The sequence below is a fragment of the Lactuca serriola genome, chromosome 9, assembly GCF_051521515.1.
Source record: "Lactuca serriola cultivar US96UC23 chromosome 9, Lser_US96UC23_V15, whole genome shotgun sequence".
NCBI classification, from domain to species: domain Eukaryota; kingdom Viridiplantae; phylum Streptophyta; class Magnoliopsida; order Asterales; family Asteraceae; genus Lactuca; species Lactuca serriola.
In genome coordinates, this window is record NC_136416.1 from 137,850,919 (window position 1) to 137,859,873 (window position 8,955).

The window sequence follows — 8,955 nt, forward strand, 5'->3', positions numbered from 1 at the left end:
CATCGTTCAAGATCTCACCAACGTTGTCAACTATCGGATTTGTAAACTTTATCACCCAATCTTGGGTGCATAACAAAGCTTCAACTATCAATGTCGATAAACTAGTTTGATACTCACTTACAACTCCACCACAAGTGCTAAACGCGGACTCGGAATTATAGTATAAAATAATACTAAAAAGCTGAAATATTTCAGCTTTGATAGCTCTACTTTGAAGGATTGTAACTCAATGAATATAATACCAAAATAAACAAAATTATAGTATAAATTCATCTACAAATTGTAAACTAAATGTTGGAAAAAAACGTAGGTCAATCCGACTTAAAACGAATGAGTTATGGGTGTTTAAAAAACGTCACAGATTATAAAATCTTGCTAAAAAGCTGAATTCTTTCAACTTTGATAGCTCTACTTTAAAGGATTGTAGCTCAGTGAATATAACACCAAAATAAACAAAATTATAGTCTAAACTCATCTACAAACTGTAAAGTAAATGTCGGAAAAAATCGTAGGTCAATCCGACTTAAAACGAATGAGTTATGGGTGTTTAAAAAACGTCACAGCTTACAAAATGTTGCTGAAAAGCTGAATTTTTTCCAGCTTTGATAGCTCTACTTTGAAGGATTGTAACACGGTGAATATAATACCAAAATAAACAAAATTATAGTCTAAATTCATCTACAAACTGTAAACTAAATGTTGGAAAAAACCGCAGGTCAATCCAACTTAAAACGAATGAGTTATGTGCGTTTAAAAAACGTCACAAAAATCTTAATCATGTCCAACCGGTTCTAAACCCGATAAAAACCGGACCGGACCGGGAAAAAAACCGGACCGGACCGGCGAGAAATCTTAGAACCGAGAACCGGCCCAGGGGTCCAAAAAACGGTTTGGTCCGGTCCGGTCCGGTCCACCGGTCCAAATGCTCACCCCTAGACATAATATAGTAGAAAATAAAAACTATAAATTCTGACATAATATAGTAGAGACTATAAAGTCAACCATAAAGTATCACAAATTCATTACCAGTTAAACAAATATACTTGTTGTTAACAATTATTCTCAAACATTCTAACATAATACATTTATATAAATAAATTCTAATAGAATACATTACAGAATTCAAAGTTGTGATTGAATACAAAACTCAAGAGTTGTGATTGAATACAAAATTCAAGAGCTGTGATTGAATCATCAACACACATCTGCATCCATTCCCAGTCATGAATTCAAGAAACAAACACACATTTGGAATATCTATTTAGAAATATGAACACCAATTTAGACTTTTTCAAATGCAAAGACGAACAAAAATTAAAAAATTAAGTTTTTCTTTTCAAAATATTTATCTGGTACTACGATTTTGGACCAAAGACCATTGAATGGTAAAAAGATGATATTTGGTTGAAGCTTGTAGCCATGAGAATTTTAATTTCTTTGAAATAGTCGATACGTACTAAAGTATAAGATTGATAAAGGATCACATCAAATCATGGAGGCGACGTGACCTACGTTAGGGTTTTTAGATTTGTTTAAAATTTGAATCCAGGAGGATGATACTAGTCGGCTATGAAGGCAATCCGTTGATAGAGTCATTAGATGAACGGTGTGTAGAGCTTGTATCTTGATCTGTGTGACATTCAGTCCCGATCCATGTGCTTATCTCTTGATAAAAAAATGTACGCAATATTTGCTGATAAAGAGTGGCGGAGTTTTGAACAAAGCGAGAATCAGTGAAGGAGAAGAGGAGCATTCGTCAAATAGGGCTGGAGACGATGAGGATTAAGGATGTTCGATGATTTTGAGATTAGGTTACAGATTTTTGAGGCCAAGCGTTTGAAGATAACGAGGGGGAGAAAACTAGGTTTTAGAAAGTTAATGAATTACCATAATTAAACATGCAAAGATTACTATAATACCCTTAACTGATTTATTTAATTATTTATTATTTTCTCAATTCTTATTGGTGCATACATACACACAATAGTTGCTAGAAACATTTTAACATATATATATATATATATATATATATATATATATATATATATATATATATATATATATAGGGAAAAGTGAATATATGGTTGTTATGCACCTAAGCTTAGGTATAAAACCTTTTAAATGACGTAGTTTTAAACAAAACAAATACAATCTCATTTTCTCTTAATTTTGTTTTAATATAATACCATTGAATTGCGTTAAATTACGGAATGAAAAAGATCAATTATATGTCTTTTTATTGCAAAATATCATTGTAGTTTATAGGAAAAGTAAAAAATCAACGCTTTTAATGAATATAACTCAAACGTTTTGTCCTTCAATTGAAAAATTATATCAAATGATTTGTGAAAACCTTGATTAAGTTAGTGCATATTCTTCTTTTAACTTTTATTCTATTAGTTTTCATTTAAAATTTAGTAAGGTTGATTAGAAGGTCATGACTTTTAATGCTTTAAGTTCTTAGACACAATGAAGAAAAAAAAACTTAAATTTGATCGGTTTAGTAAGTCACATGATTAATGAAGAATTGTAATCGATATATCATGATTAGTTTGGATATATATGGATCAAAACTATATAGTTTGGAGGGTTATATATATATATATATATATATATATATATATATAGGAGTAGGATCAAATGAGAACACTAAAAAGGTTGAGAACGCGAGAACAAAGTATATTCATTTGCGATTCCATGTATTCATTTGTGGAGAAATGATAAATTTTTACGCCTTTAATTACAATTGAAGAGAAAAAGCATATACATGTTGTTTGTGCGTAAAAATTATCATTTCTCCACAAATAAATACATGAAATCACGAATGAATATGCTTGTTCTCGTATTCTCAACCTTTTAGGAGTTCTCTGTCACACCCCAAAACAAATAACGGCGGAATACGTTTCGGGGTGGAGGACGTCATGTACAGTATCATCACAATTGTATAATAGTAAAAAACAAGAAACATACAACCATTGCATTACATAGTGAGTTTAAGTACAAGTGTGTTTTGTAATGTTTAACAAACACCAAAAGTAATACAAAAATAAGAGATGGATCTTGTATGCTCCATCTTCTCCAAAATGCTGCACGTGTACCTGTCTATCTTTGACCTGAGGATACAAGTTATTTTGAAAACGAATATCAGCATAAAGTTGGTGAGTTCATAAGAGTTTAGTGTGAGTTTTTGTATAAAAAGCATTAGAACCGATAGTATGAAAAGCTGCAATTTACATTCATAAGTAGTAGAAAAACCTAGAAAATCCTATATTTTCCAGAAATACATTGTAAGTGAAAACCTTTAAGAAATATGTAATTTTCATCTTTGAAAACCATTTATTGTAAAAGTATAATAGTGAATCTCCAATAAGTAATGCAATATGGTAGGTTTTGCCTGAAGTCAATAATAGTGGTGCAAACTTCCTTTAGTGTTAGATACTTGATTACTTCGGGATATTAACTTAGCCTTTAGTTTAGTATTTTAGTGTGGTTATAGTGTATTTCTTGTATGTTACCGATAATGTGAATAATAGAGGACCCCATGACCTTCCCGGTCATGCACAGTGTAATGAAGTAGTGGCATCCCTGGGCCTGTACGGCTCGGACTGAGGTTAACAGTCGGGATGTAATAGTGTCTGCCCCGTATAGATCTATACATATAGCGTCGTCTTCCTGTCGGAAAACTCTGGGCGTAGTACGTAGCGAATAGAGTATCTCGTAGTGAGTTAGTGTGTTATCTCCTGATTAGTGCTTTCTCTTGTATTATAGTGTAGTAGTCTTTTGTATAACTCGTAGTGTGTTCTCTTATTAGTGTATAGTATCGTAATAGAGTGTATTATAGTGTGTAGAATAGTAGCTATAGCGAGTAATAGTGGCCTTAACTATACCTATTATAGTTAACTTAGTGTGTATGGTTCTTGTCAATTTAGTGGTTTAAACATCGAATGAAATGAAAATACTCGTATCCAACACTAATATATATGATATATAACTAAGAAATCAACGACAGTCGGACGGATAACAACTACCCTAAGCCCACAATCAAACAAGAACAGGAAATAAGGCGAGCTATCGGTCCTAAGTCCTTCAAGTCTTACTTATATAAATATATTAGTGTGGTTACATTTTATAAGGAATTTATTTAATAAAAACCTTGTCAAAAGGGAACATTTAGAAAATTGTTTATTTATCCAAAATAGTTTTGAAAACGAAAATCCTTTTATAAAACATAGTGGTAAATCACATGTGATTTGAACTACGGATAGTGAATCACATGTGATTAATTTCCATAAACATGTATAATTGACTTGTATCCCCCCCTAAAACATATAAAAACATTTGAAAGGTTCATTAAAGGGGTATGAACTCACATGAAATCGAGTAAATCGGGTGAAAGTGTCGGTTGAGCGTTTTGTACCAAATAAGGACTTGTGCACCTTTTAAGACCCTAATATCATATGAAATATGTATTTTACAAGAAATTAATCATTTTGTGCTTTTCTTTAAAATATTTAGATATTCTAGCATTGATTCGGGGTCTTAGGGCTTAGAAGGGGTTCCCGGGAATTGTACAAGGCCAAGAGGGGTTTACGGGGGAGTCCAAGAGTTTACTCCCTTGGAGTTTATGGCCCAAAGGCCACTCCTTGGGAGTTTACGGCCGTAAGCCCCTAGGCTTGGCCGTAAACTCTTATTCTCCTCCAAAAATGAATGTTAAGGCCTTAATTCAATTCCCTATTTTTCTAGTAAATGCCTAGGACCAATTTGGAGTGTTAAAACCTTCATTTGATTGAATTTAGGGGAGTTTACGGTCCTAGCCTAGGCTTGGGCCGTAAACTCCAAAATACCCTTCAAAGTTTGATGTTTAATGTCCCTAAGCATTCCCTTAATTCATAACTAAATTCTAGAAGGCCTTAGATGAGTTTTTGGGACTTTTTAACATGGAAATTGGGTGTTTACGGCCTAAGCATAGGCTTGGGCCGTAAACTCCCTTTTAGGCTCTAAAATCTTAAGTTTTCATGTCCAAACTCATCTAGGTATATCCCTTAATTAGTATACAAGCTTATAGGAAGTAAAAACGGGACATTGGCCAAGTTTTGGGGTGTTTACGACCTACGGGCTTCCTAGGCCGTAATCTCCATATATTCCACTAATTCTTATGATTTTTTGGGTTCTAAATGCAATGGAATACGTTAAGAACAAGATAGGGAAGAAACTCTTACTTTAGGAAGCCGGAATTCGCGGTTTTCGGGGTCGGGATCGAGTCTAGAGAGAGAAAGTAGTGAGAGAGAGTGAGAGGGTGGTAAAGAGTGTTCAAGTGGTGTCCACTTCCTTTTTATATGCCTCAGGTATTGCACCCGGTACACGGCTACCCGATGCTAAAGTTTAACGGGGTTAAAACTTTTTACCCGGGTGAAGTGGTTGAAAAGTAATATAACTTTATTTAGTTAAACGGGGTTAACACTTACAAGTTATATTTACTTATTTTAAAATGATAACTTCAAGAAATATAAATAAAGATATTTATTTATTGATGACTCCAAACATTACGGAAATTAATACATAACGACGAATTCCGTTAGTGAAAACGGGATTATGTAACGGCAATAAATTTGGGTTGTCACATCATCCCCCCGTTAGGGGAATTTCGTCCCAAAATTTAGAATTCATACAGAGAGTCATTACAGAACTACTATGCGAAAAGATGTGGATATTTGAGTTTCATTTGATCCTCGCGCTCCCAAGTGAATTCCGGTCCTCGCTTGGCATTCCACCGAACCTTCACAATTGGGATGCGGCTTTGTTTCGTTCTTTTTACTTCTCGATCCATAATCTCCGCAGGCTCTTCCACGAAGTTGAGGCTCTCATTGACCTCGATCTCGTCGAGGGGAATCACGATAGTCTCATTGGACAGGCATTTCTTTAGGTTCGAGACGTGGAAGGTAGGATGTATGTTACATAGATCGTGGGGTAGGTTGAGTTTGTAAGCTACAGGGCCGATTCTAGCGAGAATCTCGAAAGGCCCTATGTACCTCGGGTTCAACTTTCCACGCTTTCCGAAGCGTATCGTGCCTTTCCAGGGCGAGACCTTCAAAAGGACGCGGTCTCCCACCTGGAATTCCAAGGGTTTTCTCTGTTTGTCTGCGTAGCTTTTCTGTCGATCCCTAGCGGCTTTTAATCGTTCGCGAATCTGTACAATCTTTTCGGTCATTTCTCGAATAATCTCCGGACCAGTGAGAGCGCTATCAGGAACTCGTCCTTTAGCTAACTGAGTGTCACCCACCTCAGCCCAGCACAGAGGGGATCTGCACCTCCGGCCGTAGAGGGCTTCAAATGGAGCTGCCTTGATGCTTGTATGATAACTATTGTTGTAGGAAAACTCCACAAGAGGTAAGTGTGTATCCCACGATTTACCGAAGTCGATCACACAAGCTCGCAACATATCTTTTAAGGTTTGGATCGTCCTCTCACTTTGTCCGTCAGTCTGTGGATGGTAGGCTGTACTCATGTCCAGCCTCGTTCCCAATGCTTTTTGTAGTGATTTCCAAAATCTCGAAGTAAACGTACTATCTCTATCCGAGATAATAGATATGAGGACGCCATGCAGCCGCACTATTTCCTTTGTGTATGTTCTTGTGAGTTTCTCCATCTTGTCCGTTTCCTTGATGGGTAGGAAGTGTGCAGACTTGGTCAATCTGTCGACGATGACCCAAATGGTATCCAACCCACCCGCTGTCTTGGGCAGCTTGGTTATGAAATCCATTGTGATCCGCTCCCACTTCCATTCCGGTATCTCCGGTTGTTGGAGGAGTACCGATGGCTTCTGGTATTCGACCTTGACCTTCGCGCAAGTAAGGCACTTACTTACGAAGGTAGCAATCTTTGCTTTCATGTTAGGCCACCAGTATAGCTTTTTGAGATCCAGATACATCTTATCTGAACCTGGGTGGACGGAGTATCGAGTGTTGTGTGCTTCCTTCATGACTAGATCTCTGAAACCTCCGTGGCGCGGAGTCCAGATTCGGTTCATGAGATAGTAAGCTCCGTCACCCTTGACCTCCAAACTCTTATCCATTCCGCGCAGGGATTCTCCCGTCATATTATCAGGCTTTAAGGCTTCAAGCTAAGCCTCCTTGATCTGTGAGGATAGGTGGGAATGGATAGTCATCGTCAACGACTTGGTTCTTCGACCAGAATACTCCTTCCTACTCAGGGCGTCTGCTACTACGTTGGCTTTCCCCGGGTGATATGTAATTTCGCAGTCGTAATCGTTAAGTAGCTCGACCCATCGGCACTGCCTCATGTTGAGTTCTTTCTGGTTCAGTATGTGTTGGAGGCTTTTGTGATCAGTGTACACCACGCTCTTCGTCCCATACAAGTAGTGTCTCCAGATTTTTAGTGCGAAGACGACCGCTCCTAACTCGAGGTCGTGAGTAGTGTAGTTCACCTCATGTGTCTTTAGCTATCTTGAGGCATAGGCGATAACCTTACCTCGCTGCATCAAGACACAACCGAACCCCTGATTTGATGCATCGCAGTATACAACAAAATCTTTTGTCCCTTCGGGAAGGGATAATATCGGTGCGGTGCATAGGGCTCGCTTCAGGGTCTGGAATGCCTTCTTATGTTTCTCTTCCCAGTCGAATGTCACGCCCTTCTGTGTCAACATAGTGAGAGGCTTCGCAATCCGGGAGAAGTTTTGGATGAATCTGCGGTAGTAGCCAGCGAGGCCTAGAAATTGACGAATTTATGTAGGCGTCTTCGGTGCTGACCAATTCTCAATAGCTTTAATTTTGGAGGGATCCACGTGGATTCCGTCTTCACTGACCACGTGTCCTAAGAATTCGACCTTTCGGATCCAAAATTCGCACTTAGAGAACTTCGCATATAACTTCTCTGACCGTAGGGTTTCCAGAACTCGTCGTAAATGATCCCTGTGTTCTTCCTCGCTTCGAGAGTAGACGAGTATATCGTCAATAAAGACGATGACGAACTGATCTAAGTACGGACGACACACCCTATTCATCAAGTCCGTGAACACTGCGGGGGCGTTAGTCAGTCCAAAGGGCATCACTACGAACTGGAAGTGTTCGTAACGGGTTCGGAAAGTTGTCTTCGGAACATCTTCCTCTAGTACCCGTAACTGGTGGTACCCGGACCTAAGATCAATCTTGGAGAAGTAGCTCGCTCCTTGTAGTTGGTCGAATAGATCGTCGATACGAGGGAGAGGATAGTGATTTTTTACTGTGAGTTTGTTGAGTTCCCTATAATCGATGCACATACGAAACGATCCGTCCTTCTTCTTCACGAATAAGAACGGGGCTCCCCAGGGTGAGAACTCGGTCTGATGAAGCCCTTGCTGAGAAGCTCGTTCAGTTGCCCGGATAGTTCTTGCATTTCGGCAGGCGCTAAACGATAGGGCGACTTAGCTACGGGGTAGCTCCTGGGACTAGGTCGATTCTGAACTCAACCTGACGTTTGGGAGGTAGACCTGGGAGATCCTCCGGGAATATATCATGGAATTCGCATACAACGAGAATGTCTTTTGGATCTTTCACTTTCTAACTTGTGTCGACGACGTAAGCCAGAAAGGCGCGATATTCCTTACGCAAATATTTCTGGGCCTGAATACTGGAGATGATACGGAGGCCCGTACCGGGTTTATCTCCATAGATCAATAGGGTTCCGTGATTTGGAACATTCAGGCGAATAGCTTTGTCGGAGCATAGGATATCGACGCGATGAAGACTCAACCAGTCCATACCAACAATGACATTGAAAATTTTGATTAAGACTGGTATAAGATCGATTGGAAATGGGTGATCCTCTAACGTGAGGGTACAACCTATGTAGATTTCGTTAGAGCTTTCAGTCTTCCCGTTAGCCATTTCTACGACGAATGTTTCTTTTAGTGGTTGAGGAGTTTGTTTGAGTAAGTGTTTAAAGTTTTGATTTATG